The sequence below is a fragment of the Chrysochloris asiatica genome, unplaced genomic scaffold (genome assembly GCF_000296735.1).
Source record: "Chrysochloris asiatica unplaced genomic scaffold, ChrAsi1.0 scaffold00022, whole genome shotgun sequence".
NCBI classification, from domain to species: domain Eukaryota; kingdom Metazoa; phylum Chordata; class Mammalia; order Afrosoricida; family Chrysochloridae; genus Chrysochloris; species Chrysochloris asiatica.
This window is the reverse complement of record NW_006408540.1, coordinates 9,103,140-9,108,368: the sequence shown is the minus strand read 5'-3', so window position 1 is coordinate 9,108,368 and position 5,229 is coordinate 9,103,140.

Below are 5,229 nucleotides of genomic sequence, written 5' to 3'. Positions count from 1 at the left end.
TGATGGACTCAAGTGTGGCAGCGGTAGTGAGGTTGGCCCAGGATCGGACATTGTTTCGTTCTGCTATGCATGGGGTCGCTAGGTGTCAGTTCCAACTCGATGGCACCTGACAACAACAACAATGTATTTATGATTCATAAATATCACTCTTTATCTCTTTCCCTTGTACACACACACATGCACAACTACAGGCATATACAACTCATTCCTGGATTTGATTTTGTCTTAAATATTGAAAACATAATTATAATGTAATTTTACTAAACATGAAGTTATTTTAGTCATGGAAATAAAAGTTAAATTTAGTTGTTGTTGGTGGTTATGTGCCATCGAGACAGAATCAACTCATAGCGACCTATATAGGGTTTCCAAGGCTCCAAATCTTTACGGGACCAGAAAGCCTCATCTTTCTCCCGCAGAACAGCTGGTAGTTTTGAACTGCTGACCTTAAGGTTTGCAGCCTGATTTGTAACCAGAGCTCTGGTAGTGTAGTGGTTATGAATCAGGATGCGAACCTCAAGGTCAGCGGTTCGAAACTACCAGCTGTTCCATGGAGAAAGATTAGGTTTTCTGTTCCCGTAAATTTAGTTGAGATTTTCTTAATTTCTATTTTTGAGTTCCTATCCTGGTGTGACACAGTTCAATAAGCACTGGATTGCTAACCAAGTCAGTGATTCAAGCCCACGGGCCATTCCTCAGAAATCTTATACAGGGTCATTATGTGTGGAGACCAACTTGATTGCACTTAACAAGAGCAAAATAGAACTCTAATTAAATTTTTGTTTTGCTATTATACACTATTGCTGTTGTTGTTGTTAAGTGCCTTTGAGTTGGTTCCAATTCATAGCAATCCTGTCTAGGGTTTCTGGGGAGCAGCTGATGAGTTTGAACTGCTGATCTTGCAGCTCAAACTGACTTTACAGTTAACTTTATCTATTGCACCACACGAGGACACCTATGCACTATTAGCAAATCTATTTTATTTTTCTTTGAAGCTGTGGAATGAGGATAAAAATGACACTGTTCTTAATATACTGAATGGTTGCTATTTTGTTTTTATTTTTTGTTGTTGTTTTGTTTTGTTTTACTCGTAATTTCATAAGATATTGAGAAGGGCAGTACTTCATTAAAGTCACTTTTGATAATAAATGAAACATTTGTTATTAAGTACCATAGAGTTGTTTCTGACTCATAGCAACCCTTTATAGGGTTTTCAAGGAGAGACTGGTGAGTTCGAACTGCCAATCTCACATTTACCATTCCAGTGCTTATCCTATAGCATCAAACCAGGAGTTCTATGAAACATTAGTTGCATGAGAATATTATAATAAATCAATGTAGTTGCCATTGAGTCAACTCAGGCTCATGGTTACCCCATATATGCTATCTAGATTTTCAGTGGCTGATTTTTCAGAAGTAGATTTCTAGGTCTTTCTGTTGACGTGTCTTGTAGTAGACTCTTTCATTCTTTCTGTTAGCAGCTGAGTTCATCAACAATCATATCATATAGAAATTAATATGATATACATATTAAATAGCAGCAATGTATTTCTCATTTTAGCATCTTCAGTTTAATCCACTGACCTTTTCTTTTTTTTTTTTTCTTTTGCTAATAAATGATAATTAAGCAAAACCCCGAATGAATTTAGCATTATTTTCCTTCTTTTTTTGTGGTAAATTTTATTTTAACAGTTTAAAAACACAATTGTTAGACTGACCAACACTATAGATGTGAATATTCAGAACTATACTATTCATTATTTTAGCAATGCCAATTGTGGCATTGTAGGATAATTCACTGTACCGAAAGGTCAGTTTGAACTGGAAGATCAACAGTTCAAACCCACCAGCCACTCCTCTGAAAACCTATAACGGATCGCTATGAGTTGGAACTGACTCAAGAGCACTTAACAGCAACAAAAGCAATTTTATTAAGTCACTTGGCATTAGCCAGCATAAATCAGATAACTGTAATATACAATTGTACATAATAACTTAAAAGGTGTTCTACCAAAATGATTAAAATACATATGGAAATAAACATGTTTTGTTTTTTAGTAACTTAGCCTCCTTCTCCCTTCCACCTCTCATAATCAACAAAAAAAACACACTTTTTTTGTGTGAAAACTCATAACATTTTATATGAATGGTCTCATACAATATTTGTCTTTTGGTGATTGACTTATTTCACTCAGCAGAATGGCCTCCAGGTTCATCCATGTTATGAAGTTTTTCACAGATTCATTGTTCATTCTTTCACACTATGTAGTAATTTATTGTGTTTATGTGCCATAGTTGCTTTATCCATTCTTCTCTTGATGGGCATTTAGATTCTTTCCATCATTTTGCTGTTGTAATGCTGAGAAGAACATGGATGTGCACTATTGTCCCAAATAAAGGTATTAGTAATAGTGAGTGTTAATGCTGGTTGTTACCATGTTACCATGCACGAATCCCTGGGCTAAGACTTTTCTATTTCTTATTTCTTTAAATCCTACAAAGGACATTATCACCTTACACATAAACAGATTTATATAGAACAATGAAAAATAGGCTCCTGGAAGGTAAATGTTGAGCTGCTAACTGAAAGGTTTGTGGTAGGAACCTGCCAATTTCTACTTCCATAAAGATGTACAATCTTGGAACCCAAGGGGGCATTTCTAAAGCTTCCGATAAGATAACTACAAGTTGGAATTGACTACATGAAAGTGGATATGGGTAGAGGGCTATAGTTCTCAATTATTATTTGACATTACTCAGGAGCATTTTACAAGCTCTGGTGGTGTAGTGGGTTGCTTGTATTGTTAACCAGAAGCTCAAAGGTTTGAATTCACCAGTTGATCCTCAGAAGAAGAATGAGACTTTCTGCTTGCAGTCTCAGAAACCCTGTAAAAGGTTGCTATGAATTGGAACCAACTGGATGGCACACAACTACAACATTTATGTAAATAGAGATTAGGGCACAGATCAAAGGAGTAAGGTACTTTGGAGGCTGATCTCCCTCAGGCCTTCTCCCAAAGTGAGTTGACACAAGAAACTTCTACTACACACATAGGCTTCAAGTTTACATTGTAAGCAAAAGGCTCTGAATAAAGGAGTATAGGAGTTTTATACCTCAGAGTGCATGGGAACATGGAAAGTGGTTCAAAGGAAGGGGTGTTTGTTCAGCTGTTCAGCTTCACATGGTCTGTTGCCAAGTTTTCAAGTTTAAATAGCACGGCCATCTCATAACCATGAAACAAAACAAAACATGTCTTCCCTTATTAGGTACAAGATTAGTTACTTTAGTACAATTAAGTAATCATAGATAGTCAGGCTGTTGTTAAATGCTCAGAGTTGGTTCAGACTCATACAGACCCTGTATAGGGTTTTTGAGGAATGGTATAGGGTTTTTGAGGAGTGGCTGATGAGTGTGAACTGTGGACCTTTCTGTTCAAACCTAAGTTGTGGTCCAGTGCTTATCCAACAGCACCATACCAGGACTCCATAGATAGTCACAGAAACAGAGAAAGTTACTGTGGGTTCAGAATTGGGGGGAAAGTTTCTCTAATGAGAAGATATGGGGACACGAGGAGGTGAGAGTGGTCTGGAGGAGATGCAATTTTCTGCCCAGAGAACGATCTGAGCCCAAACCCTCAATTTAGGCAGCCTTCATAAGCATCAAAGTCAAACTACCTCCCAGTACTATGGATTAAATAATCTACCAAAATTCAATTGCAGACTTGCAGGTGAAATTGTAATCTTTTGCTCTTAAAAATATATACAAAACCCCCTCCATACACAGAGTAGACAGGGCAACTTGGACATTGGCTACCCAAAATGGGGGAGGGGCTACAAAGGCAAGAAGTGACTGGTTTACAAGCTTTCAATAGGGAGCCTAGATCCAGAGGACATGGAGGAAGTTAGTATCTCTACTGTGTAGTATCCAATCTGTCTGTGTGGGGCTAATGAAAGGAGATGGGGATAGGTCCCTTATGGTACAATGGTGAATAATTGTTATCAGGACTGACTGCGAAGGTTAGAAATGTATATGTGGATGTTTTGTAGCAAAAGGAGGGGAATGATTGACTATGGATTCCAGGAGCCTAGGTCCCTGGAACCATCAAGGGAGAAGAACAGAGTGCAAGACCCTTCCCAGAGAAGCAGTGATGCCAGAGATGGAGGCAGAAATGATGACATGGAGAGATGGAGCGGTTGGGAACTCTAGACCTAGAGAGGGAGAGGGACTGTATGCTGAGGACTGGGGGGCAGGCTTGCAGGGTATACCCTTTGGTTGTTTGATGATGCATGGAGAAGATTTTAACCATGGCAAGGAAATGATAGGATGATAGTAAAACTAATGTTCTCCCATGTAATGTAAACAATCACAAAATTCACAATAAAATATTTAAATATATGTGTATATATGAAGTAGATAAATCATTAATCAAACAAATCAAGAAATATAGGGAAGAAAACACACAAGAAAATCAGTAATGACAAGGGAAATAATCTTCAAACTAGAGGAAATGAAGAAGCACTCCAAACAGACTGTTTTGAGCATCTTTATGTAACTACATTAGAAAATATTAATTTAAATGATGATTGTATATGAAGTTATGATTTATCAATATTTAGTCTAGTTTAAACATGGTCTAAAAAGTGTCAATAAATGTAAGAGAAAGAAAGCAGTAGTTAAAGACCTTACCCACACACACAAAAATCTAAGCCCACATATTTTCTAAGGAGTATTTCTTGCCACACCTTTAAATTTTAAGTAATTACTTGCTATTCTAACTTCTTTGAGTACAGGAAAAAAAAAGTATAAATTAATCTTCAGTAATAAAAATACAATACCATGAAAAAATGGTAGGCTTTTTATTTAAGTGCATTGATGAAAAATTTATAAATATAAGAAGACACAGGAATTTCTTCATTCTCTGACTCGATGGTACCTAACAACATCTATCTATCTATCTATCTATCTATCTATCTATCTATCTATCTATCTATCTATCTATCTATCTATCTATCTAGATATAGATATATAGATATATGTTGTTATGTGCCATGGAGTTGGTTCTGACTCATAGCAACCCTGTACAGGGTTTCCAAGGAGCAGAAAGCCTCATCTTCTCATCTTTCTCCCGTGGAACAGCTGGTAGTGTCGAACTGCTAACCGTGAGATTAGCAGCCTGATTCATAACCACTACACTACCAGAGCTCCATATATATTTTTTTTGTGTGTAT